Genomic DNA, 17,895 nt, shown 5'->3' with positions numbered 1-17,895 from the left:
TTGGACTGCATGTTTACTCCGCCTCTCCAGAATACTTGGCACCACAATCCCGAGAGACCCTAAACTTATCCTGCTAGGTATAGGAGGCGAAACTGACCTTAACAAGCATGAAAGAATGTTTCTCGGAGTAGCACTTGGTGCAGGAAAGAGACTCACGGCAGCCACATGGGGCTCGGGGGACAGGATAACCATTGACAGATGGTCCAATGAAATGGACAGATGCGCCTCCCTGGAGAGGCGAATTTATAATGTGATGGGTTCCCCACGTATGTTTCAGAAAATATGGGAAAATGAGAACTATAAACTGCTAAGGCCAAAACAAGGGACAGCGGCGACGCCATGCGCAGCTGCCGGTTGGGTGGTGCGGATTCTCGACCCCCCAATCCTCCCCGCCGTACTACACAACTGTCAGGGGCTATGTTATGCACTGCTATCTATTGTGACCTCGATGATAGGTCTCCTAATGTCTTTTGTGTACTCATGCTGAATGTGCTACCTTTCTTTTTCTTCTTTTGTTCTCTGTTTAACAAACCAATAAAAAAAGATTTATAAAAAAAAAAAAAGTAAGAAGCCCTTAATGAAAATAATGAAAGTTGGTCTCTGCGACTTTGATTGGTTGGAATACTCACCATAACAAAATAATGTCTGTAAATTGCAGGACATGTATAGCAGTTTGGACAGTTGCAACAAGTACGTGAGGGTTTAGCGGTTTCTGTATTCAGGTTCCCATGCCAAGTCTTCTTCGGAAAGTGGTCTGCTCGTTAAGCGCAGGTTGTTCATGCATGAAATAAAGCCGATCTCGCAGGGTGTGTTCTGCGCTAGCATCTAGGCCTGGGGACTTGTTCTGAAGCTGAGTTTTCACACACACACACACACGAACAACCCTTGCTTCAATGAGCAAACCCTTCTGAAGACGTTAAATTGTGGGTTGCTCTTCGGTAGACATCAGAACAGATCTGGGAGTGCTCTGCACTAGCCCTGTCCATGTAAAAAAGGTATTTCTTCCTAGAACCATTCTTGAGTCATCCTGTGATTCCATCCTAGAGTCATCCATGGCTAGTTCAGGGAGATCATCCGAAACCATACTGAAGTATGTGTATAGGCTGAAATATTTAAATGATGACTGAGTTATCACAGAAACTACTCCAGGGAGAGTTCTTATTACTTCCAGTAATGATTGTGATTACCCTGGGATGACCCCATGACAACTTCAGGATGGGTGGAGATTACTCCAGGATGACTTCATGACAACTTCAGGATGCGTGGGCGATTACTCCAGGATGACCCCATGACAACTTTAGGATAGGTTTGGAATTGTGCACGATTATTGCAGACAACTTCAGGAGGAGTTATTTCATATTGCTTCATAACAATTTAGGAAAAGGGTTTTGATTCATGTGTGCAAGACGGGTGGTATTACTCTAGGGCGAGTCTAGTTAGACTTATGGATAGTGTACAGGAAACCTCAAGGGAATTTGCAGCCATCACTTGTTTTCTTTGCTTTAGCACTCAAATGTCATTAACTAAAGTTCACAGCTTTAGTATACAAAACTACAAATCCACCCCACAATGTCACGGACCAACCTTTAAGCTCCCTCATTTCAGTTCTCACCTCTAAGCTAACATGGCATCACAGCTAATAAACTCCCACAGTTACAAATCACTGCACTAGTATACACTTTGTGACCTAAACAGAATCTGTTAAGTCTACCTGCATGACAGACTGCCGATCACTTCACCCAATATCACTATTAGCAGCTAGCAATTAGTTCGACCATTCACCACACCCAAGAAAACCCTAGCTGACCCCAACAGAAATCCATAGCCCAAAAGATTTACAAGTTGGCTCCAACCTACTAAATCAACTATATAGTTCTACGCACAAGAGTACTTGCATCTTCAGTTTCACAGAGCAGTGTGTGAACTACAATTAGGTTGTCGATTAGTAGCAGGGTCTGACATAGCAACCAAACTCGGGTGTGGGGGTTGTTCCGATGCCATGTTTTTTTTAAGACCGTAATCTGAATGACTGGTGTGTGGGAACATGTGGGTGTCTCTTCATTGTCCAAACAGGCATGACAGCCATACTCTAACAAGGACACACTGTTGAGAAGCCGTGATGATAGAGATAAGCTTGTCAAATTAGATCTGTCAGACAAAACATTTGTAGCAGTCAATTGTTACTGTATAGCCTAATATTCTGTAGTTGTTGCACAGCTACATTTTTGGGAACTGCAACATTACACTGAGACACCTTCCGATTTACTGCTGTGTCTCAATTGTCCAGGTGACGTGACAGAGGCGGGTTCTGAGGAAGGATTGTAGGAGGAATGAAGAATACTAGCTATCCCTGCCAAAAGACTTTGGTTTTCCAGCTTTTGTGAGCAGCCATATAAATTTGGAAATATCAGCTTTTACAATATAATTCTCCTGTTTCTTTCACTGCTTCTTCTTCTTGTACTTCACAAAGGTTTTCCAGCACTTAGCAGATTCCACCAGTTGCTGCTTTTTCTCCTCTGCCTTTCTTTAAGGCTTCATTAGTTCCTCTGCATCACAATAGTTTTTCATTATTTCATCACGTTTTCTGTGTCTTAATACACCGTTTCTTGACTGTGGGTATGAAAAAGGCCAAAAGGAAACTTCAAAATGTGACAATCAATATAACAAACCTTTTGCTTGAGCTGTAACCTAGGGTAAGTGACTTCCCTTAAGAATGATCATATCCGTGCCGTTGGATTTCTGCTTATTCTTGCGCTCCTTGGCACTTCCTCTCCCTCCCCATGCAGCTACCCACAACTCAGTCTAGCTGCACACATACTCAGAACTGGACTACAGTCCCCAAGGTCGTTCAACCCATAGTGCTTGGAAAATAACATAAGAAAAATCATGTAGACCATCTATACTTTACAGAATTACTCTAGAGGAAAGTGATGCTGTAAGAGAGTGGTGGCCTTGTGCAGTCCTCATCTGTATGTGTAAAAAAAGGGAATGCCTCTGCATAGGGCATCAGGTGTACCCTCCCATCAAACATCAAATAGATGAACAACATTGCTTACCTGCTGACTAGAAAAGCACTACGGCCCTCCAATCCTTTTCTTCACGTATTTCTCTTACTTTCATGAAGACCCGCCATCAGCCATTTACAATGAACTTCACCAGGAATTGCCAAAGGCTCAAATTCAGAATCAAAGAAAAGCACACTGAAGAGTGCCATGATATTACCTAAAAGATGAAATAAGAAAAAAGTAAATTTAGAATGCTCAAAGTATATGTGAACCAGGTGTGTACCCAAAACCATTAATTTATAGTGGGCTTGCTATGAATGTTCCTGCCCGTTGTGTCTCGATTTGTGAGTGAAGTGCCTTGGTAACTTCCTCCAAGACTTCACCCATTGTGGCTTAAATTAGTTGCATCTGCTCGCTAATAAAAAATAGTGGTGGGTGTTCTGGAGAGGCAATACGTTCTTTACTGCACAGCTCTTGTACCTAACATGCTGCAGAGTCCATTTTGTGTGTGTCCTTTAAAAAACAAGCACCTGTGTACATATGAACCATAGAGAGTCCCATTTTGCACACAGCAACATGTACAGGAAATTATATGGACTAGAAATAGGAGGGTGTGCAGGGACAGAACGCATGAGGGAGGGGAGGGGAAACAAAAAGTAAATATTACACCTGCAGGCAGGCATTTGGTAATATAAGCCAGGCACTATCCCCCAGAAGGGTCAGAAGTCTCCCCCATAAGCATTGCTACTGTGCCATAAATTATGCACTACAGCTGAACTAGTGCATAGGTCCTGCAAAAAAGTTAAAGCCATGGGTACATTTTGCACAGAGGCATGGTTTCTCACACATGCGCCACGGCCTGGTACATGTAGATTACTTAGAGAGTTGGGTGCACCTATCTGAGGAAGGCATGGGCCTATTCATGTGGAATGTTGTGGGGACATTGGAGCAGCAACAGCATTAAAGTCTGAGAGGGGCAGCCAGTAGGAGCATGTATCCTCTACCTGGCGAAAGTTTGAAAGTGATCAGCCTGATGAGTAGAACAGTAATTGTGTGGAACTAGAAAGGGGAAGGAATCGCCCCACCCACTAAAAAGGGGCCTCTGTATGGTGAGCAGCTATGGTGCCTTCAGGCAGTGGCCTTCAAACTGGGTGGGCTGAAGGATGCCTGGTGGTGGGGGTGAAGGGGCCTTGAAGGATTATGGTGACTGTTTTGAATAGAAAATATAAGCATTTGGGGGGACGGAAACTACTATATTTGTACTCAATGGGGGCAGGGGTGGCCTCAGCATAAAATGGCTTGAAGACCACAGCCTTAAGGGAATAAAATAACCTCCCACTTTCAAAAAGCAAAGCAATTAAACAGCACTCCTTTCACGCCCTGGTCAGATACTTCCCGCTACTGCACCAGTCCTCTGATATACAAGGCTGCTCAAAAATCCAGAAAAGCAATAAAATAGCTCAAGCGCCACAACATCTAACAAAAATGAACTTGTCCCATCATTAGAGACAAGCAAAAACAACTATCAACATAAAAAGCATTCTCCCCAGATCATCAAACAATTATCAAAAAATATATTTTAAAAAAAGTACGACAGTGATCACTAGCCAGCATTCAATAAAGTTAACAGGCAAACTATCTTAAATTAACTGCTATTGGGAAATGGTGGGGAAAAAACAAACCGCATTGAAGGGGAAATAAAAACCCTCCGAGAACCTCATCAACCTATATAGAGAATGTGACAAGTATAACTATAACATGCATTAATTCTAAGTCCCTGAAACTTACATTTGTAAATATTAAATCATGTAGCGATTTCCCCAGTGTTGAACATAAACTAAACATAGATGGAAGAGAGCACGAGTCATAGAGGGGAATTAGAACACTGTCCCCCGCACATAAAGGCTGGCGCAATTAGCCCTACTGCGAACTGAAAAGGCAAAGGAAAACGGGGCCAACATGTTCTTTAAAACAGCTCTGCCTCACAGGTGTAGCATCCATAACTTCCAGCAGTGATGATAATATTTAAAAGCATTACAATACAAAATGATAGTCTTTGAATGCCAGACAGTTTGCTTTTTAACGGGGCAGCTTTACAGATTATCTTTAGGGCTGCTTTGACCTTAACTTGACAACGGAGTACCTGTCCTGTACATACACTTCACATTACACAAATCTCAAACCAATGCACTTACACAATCTACCCCAGCTTGAACGGGGGAGGGGGCAAGTGGGTGGGAGAGGAGTCGAGCCTCTCCTTTAATGCAAATTCAGTTGCTGGACAATTAATGGATGCGACTTTTTTAGTTGGCTGGTGTTCAATGGCTTAAGTGAAAGCAATGATCAGGTCACAAGCATTGTTCAGAGAAATAGATGGGAGGCATCATCTGTCCACTGTTGGTTAGAGGAGCCTTTTTCTCTCCCTTCTTAATGAGAGCTTAATATATGCAACCATTCTCTGCGCTCAGGATCACAACAGCAAATCTAATTTGGAGCTTTTGTAAAGTAAAGCCAAAAGTGTCCTGTGTCACCAAAAGCAGGAAGGCAGGAATCAAAAAGCGCAATCAACAGGGCATTGCAACCATCAACAGCCTGAGACTACACCTGGCGGTGTGTGCAGCACACCCCGTACCACACAGCAGCTCAGTCTGCCACACACTTCGAAACTTAGCCAGCCAAAAAAGCCTTTGCCACTTGGCAGCCCGCTTCAGAATTAAATAATATTGAAGATGCTGCGAAAGCTTCCCACGAGCGACACATCAACAATCCCCACACAAGGGAAATCTATGCATGCAGCTGTCTGGGCAACTTATTGAAAATTACAAGCACTGTGCCCTTTATATACAATAGACACATTTTCACAGGTGCTACGCAACACTGCAATTTCTTAAGCAGATGACTGGTCAAATCTTCAGTATCGTTGGGCCTGTGCAACTCTTTCCTTCACAGTAAAGCACTGGAATGATCTTGCTTGTACCCACTGAAGGTGCAGTCATATGTACGAGTTGTATATGGACCATACACATAGCAACTTCACACAAGTGCACCGCAAGCACGTGGATAATGGACCACTGTAAAAAGTAAAAAAAAGCAACCAAGGATTTTGCAAAGGTTTGTCATTAAGCTTCTGCAGTTCAAGCACACACGTGCACTGTCCCCTAGGGACCGGGGAGGGTCCAAGTCCTCTTCCAAACTAGCAGTCAAAATATATGTATAGCGGTGCCAGCAAGAAAGCAATTAGGTTTTTTGCCTTTAAAAATAAATAAAGATTTCTTGATAACACGATAGTCACTCTAGAGTAGTGGTCTTCAAACTTTTTTGAACCCGAGCCCCTGTAAGAAGAATTTACCTGGCTTGGACCCCACTATACACATGGACTCCAAAATGTTTATCGGTTGCCAACGGTTATCGCCCGCTGGTGTAGAACGGTTCCCCAAACAGAGGTGTGGGTGCAAAACATCAAATTCTTTCAATATCATTGCTTGCAATAACTCAAATTAGATTGGAGGGCAAATATAAGTAAACACATCATTCAGAAGGTTTTGCTACAGAGGACTTGATTAAATGTAGTTTATTTATTTTCTAGAGTAATGTTTGACATGTAACAATTTGTTTAAGTACAACAATTTGCGATTACTATCAATGCAGTCACTTGCAAGTTGGACCGAGAACTAGTGTGAAGGGTGGCCTGCCTTTCAGCAGCCAGCCTGTTACTACTGGGTTCCATTTTTGCAATAGCCAACCGCAGCTTTTCTTCCAGCTCTGACTGATATTTAGTCTTTAGGGCTGCAAGTGCCGGAACGAGGTGCCAAAATCCACCCAAAGAATTTTTATAATTGGCTCTCCAGTAGGCGGTCATTTTGACACTCAATTAGTTCCTCATGGAGATGGGCCCCTGTGTCTGCTAGGAAAGGCCGAGGCACTCTGTCATTGATGTTACAATTGTCCTCTGAAAGTACTTTGAGACTAGTTCTGAGATGGTTTCCTATTAATTAGGCAACACATCACAGATCATACTCAGTCTCCTCAAGAGCATCTGCTAATAATGACAACGTATCGGAAAAGCAGACATCGACCCCCCTCCTCCAAAGCTTAAGCTTCTTATTCAATGCTGATATTTTTGTGTTCATAGCCAATTACGTGGTTTCTGTGCCTTGCAGGTAGAGCTTTAGAAAATATAGCTTTTCAAAGATACCGCCATAGTAAGCCAACAGTACAAGCCAGTGTGAATCACACAGAGGCTCTTCTTTCGTCTGGTCTAAACCCAGGAGAAAGTGTCTCACTTTGTTGCCAAGTTCCTAAAGGTGATTTAAAACCTTTCCCCTGGCCTCCGTGTGAAACAAAGCATTATGTTCAACTCCCATTTCTGCACATAATGTGGCAAACAGACGGACTCTTGTGGGGTGCATCTTAACAAAAAGTACAATCTTTACAACAAAGTCAGCACCTCAGAGTCCATTCCCAATATAGAGCACAGGCAAAGGTTCCTGGTGTATCACGCAATGTGCCCACAATATATGTGGAACTACTGCCAACACTTTCGCTTTCAAACCCAGCTCTAGCACCACACATTGAAGTAGCACATTCATGCAAATACCAACACACGCCTCCCACTTATAGGAGGTAGTTATGTCAAAAACTACAGATGCAGTTGCTCTGCCCTGAATTGGCTTACAAAATAAGCAATCCTCCAATATTCCTTTCTTTTCCATGGCAGTACCTCACATAAGCAATCATCAAATGTGCTTCTTTTGAAATGTCAGTGGCCTCATCCAACTGTAGGGCAAACCGACTGTTTCAAGCGTGATATCAATTCTGTATGGGTATCAGAGAACAGGTCAGCGGTGCAGCAAAAAAATGGTGGTGTCAGATATAGGGATACTTTTGCATTTCGTTGCTGCACCGTCACCAAGCATTACTCGGTTGACAGCGAGAATTGTTGGCAGAATTATTTTCTCACCATCCGTAAAAGGTTTTTGGCCAGATAATGTGGTAAGAAGATTCCAAAGCATTTGCAGGTACTGAGGCCACATTTTTAACAGTGTCTTTTTGCTTTTGTATGCCTTGCAGTTGCAGTACAAAGAAATCCCTGGTCTTTTTTACTAAACCAGCAGGCTTCGTTTCCAAATGCAGTCTTAACTGTGTTGGTTTCAGGCTTGCTAATGTAGCGCCACAAACCACACCCTACAGCTTAGCTTCTCCAGAAACTGCGACCCATGTGAACCCAAAGTCCAAATAAGACATATTTCTGTGTTTTTGCATTTCTTTTGTCTGTTTCCACCTCTCCTACTTTTCGTTTGAGATTCCTACCATCTTTGGGCACTAGGAAACAATCCGGTTGTTTGTGATATTTCTGCATTTTAAACTCCAACACAAAAAAAAATTAAGAGATTTCTTTGGCTGTTTTTGTATTGGCTTTAAAGTGCAGAAATATCACATACTGCCCACCCCTTCCCCACCCGCTCATTCACTCGTAATCAGGGGGGTTGACCCCACAAACCCCCAATTTCACCACCCACCCATCAACACACGCATCCGCCCCACACAGTCCAAAACTCACATCTGCCTCTAGAAAAGACTCTGCTGGGGCTCCCAGCGCACGTCAACCCCTGTGCTCACCCGGGTGCGGCAGGGGTTTGACAAGTATGATAATAATCGGTTATTTATAATGCGCTTAATACTCAGAGGTTTCTGAGCACAGACCCGGGGATCGAACCTGTGGTGTGCCGCGTCGTCTTGCTTCCAAGGCGAGCACGTTGCCTGTGAGCTATCCTACCATGATAGTTCAATTTATAAAGACTGTTTCTAAATCTTTTACCCCTCCACCCCCATCAGTAAAGTGAAAAAGAGCTTTTCACTTAGCACCAACAATCCAACAATTTTTTTTTTAAAAAAACATTGTAAACCCCCCCACTTTAGTGTATGTCACATTAGTTTTTAAAAACCATTTCAAGTTTAAAAATGAAAAATGCCTCAAAAGATTTAAAATGGCAAACACCACATGCAAAGATTTAAAATGAACCTGTGTGAAAAAGCTGGGGGAAAAATAATTTTTAAAAAAGTCGCCAAAAGATTGAAACAATGGCAAACACCACATGCAAAGACTCAAAGGAACCATGTGAACAGCTTGGGGGAGGGGAGTCGGGGGGGGGGGGGTCATGAAGTTCCCTCACGAATAGTGTGGTCCTGGACTAGGCCGGTCTCCACTAGGATGAAGTCTCCACAGAGACAAGAGCGCGGAGAGTCCAGACCTCCGGCCGCGGACCGCGGGGCGCCTGGGCCCAAAGTGTCTCTAGGTGTTGTGGGTAGCGGAGCCAGCAGGCCCTCTCACTGGAGGGGTGCCCCGGGCGAACCAGCGGCCGTAGAAGTCAACGCCACAGTCCCAGGTGGCGGTGAGCCCGCCCCCAGCCGCCCGGCCTGCTTACCTTAACGGGAGCCCCTTCAGGAGCGCCCCGGGAGGAGGGGGCGAGGGAGGAGGCTAAGCGGCCGGTTCCGCTGCAAAAAGTCAGCCACAACGGTTCCGGCCATCCGCGGCACCCAGCCCAGATCCAAGGGGGCCGCGAGTCACGGGCTCCAGCCAGCAGGCAGCGGCGGTGCAGATCGATCGCAGGTCTGTCAGCTAATCGTGGCAGCCGCGCCGCCACTCAGCGCGCCTCCCACGCTCCGATGCCTCTCCCAGCACGGGCCGCCTGCGCCGGGTGGGGTGTCGGGTGGCACCATGAGGCCGCACTCTCCGGAACCTCGCCATGGGGCGAGCCAGGCCTCCTAGCCGCAGCGCCGCCGCCGGCCGTAGTGTGGCCCGCAGAAGGTCCCGGGGTCCGAAACTCGGCTCGACTGTAGACTGCAAGTTCTTAAAGCGGCCAGAGCAGTAGGAGTCCGTACAGCTGTATTTTATGAGGATATTTTAAAGAGTATGTGTCCTCGTGGTCCGGAGCTACACACTCAAACGGCCATCTTGCTTCCGCGTAACAGCACCCCCCCGCAAAATACAGTTTTAAAAAAAGGCATCCTTACACATTCGGCAGGTCCTACTACATATGTCAGGATCTTTGATGGTGCAACTGCTGCTGGGGACTTTGCTGTCCTAGATGGGATGATAGAGCCAATTTGTGTTCCTACAATTGAAAAATTAAAATAAAAAAAGATATTATAGACGTACCAGATTGACCATACCAATGTTTGCGCACTACACTCTGCCAGTCAGCGCACATCTTCCTGCACACACAAAAGGGACCTAGGGTGCAGAGTCCTACTGGGTTATCTCCAAAGTGTCCTATAGGCCAGTCCACCCCAGCTGGCAGAGAGAACATAGAGCAGTCAGCGTACATACCTGAAAATTTGACTTGTACTCTGTTACAGAGACAAAAAAATGAGAGCATCAGCTCGTTATATGTTACTCTTTCTATTCTCTGCATAGAATAGTTGAGAAGTCCAGCCTGCTGGCATTCCAATCATTCATTTACATATCTTACATAGAATCCGACATGGTAGCGCTTAACCCACCGAGCTAACTTTCGGAAACATAGAGTAATAACCATTTTGCTTTTACTGCAGTTCAGTGACAGCCCTGAAGCAGCAACAGCATACGCTGCTGTGCCAGAAACGAGACCCCATGGCTTCTTTGCAATATATGGTGCCTCGTGGAAGCGAAGGCCTGGCACAAACACAGCAGGAAGATGTACATGAATTCCACTTGAAATCTCTTCTATGGCAGTGGGGCACCCAAAATACTGTTGGCAATGCTACGATTTTTATTTAAAAAAGGGATGCATAGACTTGCTCTATAGTAGATGGCTACCAGGGTAGCTTAGCAGGTTGACAGGCGTTGAGATGTTACATATGCGTTAATCTAATGACTTTTTGCAATTACTTATAAAAAAGGAAGTGCTGTAAAATGTGTTTGGCCAGGGGATGGGTTGGGCCACTTCCAACACTGTAGTGAAAAATCAAAAAAGTTGGCACCCATGAACCCAGTTTAATTTCCTAATAACTGCTGTGAGAACAACAATAATGCGTCCAGCATATAGAATGCCTGCTTTGAACAGTGATGCCCCCCCCACTTGTTCATGGGAGGGTTCGAATTAAAGGGAGCTGGGAGCCATTTACCTCCTGCTTGTAGCTTAGAAGAGCCTGGTTAGCTGGACTCCAACAGCTACCAGGAGCTACTTTTGGCTCCTCAGGCCAACTGATGCCAAACAAACCCATTTGGGACAATCTAAAAATAAATAGTATGACACATCTATCTGACATTTAAAGCATAAGGGATCATATATTATGGACAAAATGATAGGTTTGCATCTTGTGTGGAAGTTAGATTTGTGGAACATTATGTACTAGCTCCTCATTCCCCAGTGGCAGCTCCTGGTCCCTGGTAAATGCTGGATACCCAGGAGATGCTTTTAGCTCCTGCTTAGCCATTCTTAATTTCGATCCTTGTCATGGCCCATTAATTCCTGTGGTGTACCCTTCACGACAGAAGAAAACAAATGGAATGAGCAAACAGAGCCATGAAATGCGCAAGTGGCGGCTGGGGAAAGCACAGTGAAAATTAGGTCACCGAGCCCCCAGCGATCAGTGCTGAGGCAGGACAGGTCCCGAGATCCGGCCAGACATCTAATGCCAGATCTTGGTCCCAGCCAGAGCCGGCCCATGGACCAGAGGGGCTACGAGGCAGAAGGGCAGTCAAAGCAGGGGGGACTGGTGTGTGATATTCAGCTCCCCCACGGCAGATTGGTGGAGTCAAGTAATCTGCCAAGGGGGGGCCGAATATCACACAACAGACAGGGACATGATAAGTACAAAAGGAATATACTTTATTTGTTGCAGATCTGTCACAAGTCTTTGCCCTTCTCACTTGTTTTTCCTGTTTGCTTGCGACCTTCTTTGATGATTTCTTTCGCACGGTCCGGGATTTATATAAACCTGTGTGCTGGTCTTCGGGTTAAAGCGTGAGGATAGCAATCCAACTCCAGGAGACGTTCAGATGTCCAGGACAGGAACCAGGAAAGAACAGTGTCCAAGCTCGGAGGCACGGAACGACGTGACCCGAGTGCAGGCAAAAATCCAGGAAGAAGCCCGAAGGTAAGTTCGATGAAAAGAAGGGAAGGGAAGAGGATTCAAGGAACCGGGAATTAGGATTTGGAAGAAAGCCCCGAGCGAACTCCGGCAACACACGTCCAACTACAGCGAGCAGTAGCGTTGAGACGCGCAGAGCCGCGGGGGCGTGTCTGTTTAATAGAACGTTGAACGTGGCGCGCAGACTGACAAGCGGCGTTCCTCCCAACATGGCCGCTTGATACGGATCACGGCATTCAGTCCTCTATGGGTCAGGGACCACGAAGTCCAGAATGGACGCAGGCGATGGTTCATGACACGATCACAATGTAGAAGTTAAACAGGAGAGCAGGCTCCAACATACTCCCATCCTCAAGTCCCTACCCAACCGCCAAACCCAGAACCCCCAGACCTCTTGCATTTTGCATTACCTCACACATTCCAGGGACAGATCACAGCACAACCATCAGAGCATGCAGGATACCACACAAATTCTGCTTCCGTCCCTGCTTGCCTCCGTTCTCCTGTGGATCACAGGGTAGGGGGCACAGAGGCAGAGGAGGAGGGCGTGGGGGGGCAGGAGGTCAGAATTGCAGTTATCAGGACACCCCTGCCCGCCTCCTCTAACCATGCGTCCGCCTTCATGGGTCCACAGGGGGGAGAAGAGGGAGCAGGAAAGCCCTTAAACGCTTGATCTTATTGGCACCCTCTCCAACCGTGATGTGGGGGCGGGAGGGTGAGCCGAGAAGCGGCATCCCACACCAGGCAAGAAGACGCTAGCGGCACCAGCAGGAAGCAACAACACAGCATGGACAAGCGATCGAAAAGCAGGAAAGCGCACATCCAGGATGTGCTTATTCCCTGTTTTGTACCTGCCCGTACACGGCAAAAAGCCTTCTTTCATCCATGAGTTTCTACCTAAGCACGTAGACGTATTACGCGAAACGTAAAGAGTCGATTTAATGCATTGCAGAAACACGTCAAATACGTCATAACGCCGTAAAGGCATTTAAAAAAGTATCGGCAAACTTTTAAAGAAGCACAATGCTACCGGGTCTCCTACGGACTTTAAGCATGTGATAATGAAAGCATAATGAAAGCAACATAAGGCCTTCCTTTACGAAACTCTTCTTTTCAGTCAGCTTTCAGGTGAGTGCATGTGACACTGCTCTTGTAGTGTGTTTTATATGCATTTCTATTAGCAGCCATTAACTTAGATCGCTCTCATCCCTTTGTTGTTATATTGGTAAGAGGAGCCCTTTTGCAACCTCTGGAAATGCATATTTATAAGAGGCTGAAGCTATGATTCGTTGTATTATACTTATCACCTGTTCAAATAAAAAAATGTAAGTACGAGACTTTGTGAACATCAGGTTTTGCAATTACACAGGGCAGCCTGTTTTTGGTGGTATTTTAGACACATTGGCTGCTCCGTAGCTCATTTACGGTGCAGTACATGCGCTGGAATGCTCACAGACGTAGTAACTGCTGTGTAGGTCCTCATACTTGCCAACATTCTGTGACCAAAAAGATGTAGGATTTTTCAAGTTTGAAAAATAATAATTCCCATAACTATGACATCACAGGAAAATACACAACATACAAACAGCACATCATGGTAAGATGTTGAAATGTTAAAAATATATAATTCTGAATGCTAACACCAAATTATCGGCAGATGCTGTGTGATGGTGTTACACTCTGCCACTTGCTTTCACTGCTGGTTCACCGAAGGGTTGGACCGGCAAGAGTGCAGGACAGTCATGCAGCTGTCAGGTCAGTGGATTGGTCTGAGTGCAAAGTAATCACCTACTAGTCCACTGTATAGACCGACTAATTGATGTGTTGCATGCTCTGTCCTGCAGCCTGCCTTAGAATCACATAAATTACTTGTCACTGAAATCTGTAGGGTTGCCAAGTATGGGTTCTACACAGTCCGTGATCTGGTGTAAGTGACATATATATATATATATATATATATATATATATATATATATATATACCTGCGCCAGCTAATGATAACAGACTTGTACTGTCTCCAGTTCCAGTGCCTACTCTGAAAGTAATGATTTCCCAGGGCTAATGGCTACAGAGCCAGTACGTTCTCTGGCTCTAATTACCCTTCTGTGAATAATAACTGCAGGCACATTGTCTGTTCTAGGTCTAATGGCAACACAGAAACAACACCCCAATGGATATCAGCAGACACTGTTATGGGGGGGCTGGTCATGGACATCGCCCCAGCCCTCTGAAGTACTATGGGGCACCAGCACCACGGAGGCCCAGTTCCTCGAGGGATTTCTGGGGGGCACCCAGTCTTGGAGGAGCAGGGCAAGCCGTACCCGCACATGCGGACCAGGGGGAGGGGCCCATGACAACCAGGCCTGCAGGCCCTGCTCACCCATGGGGGGGGGCCTGTAGGCCTTAATGAGACACAGACTCAAGTCATTCCATTTCAGAGTCTGCAGCCGTTCTGTTGCACGCAGTGTTGCCAACTCCTCAGTGAGGAAAGTAGCTATTGGTGCCCGAAAAGTTGCCAGAAGTAGCCAAATGACATCATTGCCTAATTTGCATAATTGCCTACTTTGACTGCACATGCGCTGTTTGAAAGTAGAGCCATAAAAGTGGTTGGTGAAGGCTGGTTATAGACTGTGATTGGCGCCAAGTCCCTCACGTAATGATTTCTGATGGCGCAGTCGTAGCCATTCCCCCGCAGGGTGCAAATCTTCATCTGCACTGGGGGCACAGACATTGACATTTAAGTGCTTCCTCAGTGCGCGGCTGAGAACACAGGAGCTAAGCGAATCCGTTGCTTGGCTGTGCCCATTGAGTAAGTGTGTTGTGATTCATTATCGTGAAGCTCTCCCTGCCGGGACAGACTACTACCCCCTTGTGATTGGATTCACCTGTTCAAAAACGCATCTGCACAATATTGGGAAACCTCAAAGATGGAGAATTCCATTTATCTATTGACTAGCATTGGATCTTTGAATTATTTCGGAGAGCGAAATTGCAAACAAAGAACGTGTGTCTTAAAAGTCAGCCTCCAGTTTTCATTATTGTTTTGTTAATTAACCATGGCTCAAGCCTTCTCTGAACGTAATTATAACTCTTTTGGAACTTTGGCTAATCATGTGTGTCTACACAGCCAGTCCTTCCTTTTAGGTTCACGGTGTGTTTATGCATTATTCCAGTTAGAAAACTGGCGAATGACAACACTTTTTTCTATTGGTTTGGAAACTTGCATAAATGATGCAAGTGACCAACCAAGTAGAATATAGCGAGAAAGTCAGCAAGTTGGTAACACTGGTTGCACGTGCCTGCAGGGCTCCCTTTTATTAGCTTGGGCCATGACACAGTCGTGGTCCCTCTTAAAAGGGCAATACACGTGGGAGGGACACATCCCCTTAAAGGGGCAAAGCACATGGGAGGATTACTACACAACAGACACCACCTTCTCTAGCGCTAATGGTAAAGGCCCATCACATCCTCTGGCTGGAGCGAATGAGTGCAGACACAATACCTGCTCTAGAGCTAATGACATTTGACACAGCACCTGCTAATCCTTTACATATGACATCATATCTGAATGATGCCATGCACAGTACGTACACCGGGGCTAATGATTCCAGTCACAGTATCTGCTCTGGAGCTAATGGTATTTAACACAATTGCTGCTCATGACAGTAAAAACATCATGCACCCTCTACCTCGAACCACGCTTTCTGAAATGTCAACTCTCCCTTTGGAAATATCCTTCCCACTCAAGCTCTTTGCTCCTCCAACTCCCTCAGGCTCAGTCTTCTCCAAGTGACAAGCTGGTGGTGGATCACTTTCTTCGGCTGGGGCCTCCCTCTGGAACAGCCTCCCCGCCTCTCTGAAACTTGAGGAGAACCCCCTTCGGTTCTGGAAGCACCTCAAGACCTTCCTCTTTGCTTCTGCCTGCTCTCTTCCTCTCCCCTGCTGCTCTCAGTCTGTTTTCTGCACAGGGCAAATGGCTATCCACTGATTTCGGGCCCAGATCCTTGTCCACCCAGATGCATATCCGCTCTGCCTCCTGGCAACCCTTGCACTTGGTTCTGTATCTGCAACCCTACAGCCCCGTTACCTGCACTTACTGACACCCGTTGTCTGTACTTAATTCTTGATCTTGCCACCTGCTGGCTGCACTAACTGTTGTTGTTGTAGGTCTGCCATGGGAAATGGGACCATAACTGTATATTTAATTAAGACACGTATAGAAAAGTCAGGGTGCAAAATGTGCACTAGCCTTTGGCTATTGATATTTGACTCATGGCGATTAAGAAATGGGGAGCTGTGTGTATTTATAGAATTGAGGTGGCAAGTGACTTTTTTATGACTGGCTGGTTGTTTGCAACTTCATTTTTTCCCCCTGGAGGAACAGCTGTCTTGTAGAAACCTGTATATTTCCTATGGGTGACTTGCATCTTCAGTTTGAGCCACCAACATAATTTGAATTCAATCCGTGATGAAGAGTATCTTGCTGGGATATACCAGAATTGATGGCTAATTTTCCAAATCGACAACATAGGAATAGCCTAGAAGTGGCATGCGCGTCATTGCTTGCAGGTCTTGGGGCCTGTACAGGAGGCTCTTTGGGGATCCAGAAAGCCACCTTTGTTTGCACACAACGCAGTAGCCACATAGGAATTCTCAGTATTAAACCACCTGCACAGTGATGATCTACTTCTTACGTTGGCATCAGCCAACAATTTTTCTTGTCCGATTACTGCTGCTGACAAACATAATATCCCTCTAGGTATCTCTGGCCACTCCTGATGTTCTGTTACTAGAGAGCATTTGGATGCTAAAATTATATCACTGCAGATTTATAAAGATGTTTTACCTTATTTAGAGAAGGTGATGTAGATACATCTGGTCCAGATGCAGAAATGGTGAGGGATTTTGAGGAAATGTCTGCTAAAACATCTCCCTTTATCACAAAACCGACTATAACAGCAACAAAAAAATACTGCAGGAAAAAAAATTACACCATGGTTTGATGAAGATTGCAGGCTATCTTAGCAATATCTTGTAGATTGTCTGAAAGATTTGGATAGTTGTGACCGGACTAAAATTGGCCAGGCCAGGCCAGGCGTAGTTGTAAACAATTGATTGCAAAGAAAAAGGAACACGCTGATGAGAAATTGCAATGCTTCTCAAGCCCATTCAAGACGAAAATAGTACAAGGTTTTGGAAATGGGAGACATCTGGATTGACAAATTTAATGCCCTTCTTCATGACATGTCCCTGAAATTGCACAGTACGATCACCTCAAGGATCTATATAAGGACATCGTAAGCTTTAGGGACTTGAACACCTTTACTCTTAATACAGAAGATGCTTCTTCAAGCTCCTTGAAGTTTACGTTAGAAGAGGTCTAGGGTGCAACAAAAGCTCAAAATAGTAATAAAGCAAAGGGCCCTGATCAAATACAAGGTTATGTTATTAAAACCAGATATTTGAGCTCCATTGCTGATTCCAAATGGACCGATATGATATGGCATTTATAATGCGCCCGTACACGTGTTTCTAGGCGCGACAACAAAAGGAGGGGGAAACAAAGGGAGGACGAAATAACTATTTTTCTAGGCCTTGTGTCATTCAGATCGCGCCAGTGCAGGGAAGGGGAGAATTGCCCGGGGGTGGGGGGGGGGGTGGGTTATGGGGAAAATAAAGCTGAAATAATGCTTCCATAAAAACAGTGGACAAGAGTGGCTTCCATTTATCGCCAGATTTCGTTTTTTTGTATACTTGTCAGCGAAGATGTATGCAAGGATATTGTTGGGCTACTTGAAAGATTGGATATAAGAAC

At 45.3% G+C, this 17,895-nt stretch overlaps 1 protein-coding gene and 1 long non-coding RNA gene across 4 annotated transcripts in view; one reads left to right on the top strand and one right to left on the bottom strand.

The window, feature by feature from the left end:
- The window catches only part of LOC138566491 (uncharacterized), a 60,088-nt gene extending 47,081 nt beyond the window's left edge, over positions 1 to 13,007 (bottom strand). The window contains exons 1-2 of the long non-coding RNA XR_011301943.1: positions 12,932 to 13,007; positions 3,057 to 3,222 (exon numbers count right to left, since the gene is read on the bottom strand). This is a non-coding gene — a long non-coding RNA (uncharacterized lncRNA). The remainder of the gene's footprint in view (positions 1 to 3,056; positions 3,223 to 12,931) is intronic.
- Positions 13,008 to 13,071: 64 nt separating this feature from the next.
- The window catches only part of ATRIP (ATR interacting protein), a 1,393,117-nt gene continuing 1,388,293 nt past the window's right edge, over positions 13,072 to 17,895 (top strand). The window contains exon 1 of one of the 3 annotated variants that reach the window (XM_069643859.1): positions 13,072 to 13,208. The gene's annotated coding sequence lies outside the window, so the exon portion shown is untranslated. The remainder of the gene's footprint in view (positions 13,209 to 17,895) is intronic. The other 2 variants (XM_069643860.1, XM_069643861.1) reach the window with 2 other exon arrangements.

The sequence above is a fragment of the Ambystoma mexicanum genome, chromosome 2p (genome assembly GCF_040938575.1).
Source record: "Ambystoma mexicanum isolate Mex_15411 chromosome 2p, UKY_AmexF1_1, whole genome shotgun sequence".
Classification (NCBI taxonomy): domain Eukaryota; kingdom Metazoa; phylum Chordata; class Amphibia; order Caudata; family Ambystomatidae; genus Ambystoma; species Ambystoma mexicanum.
The sequence above is the reverse complement of the archived record's forward strand: the minus strand, read 5'-3'. Positions and strand labels throughout refer to the sequence as shown.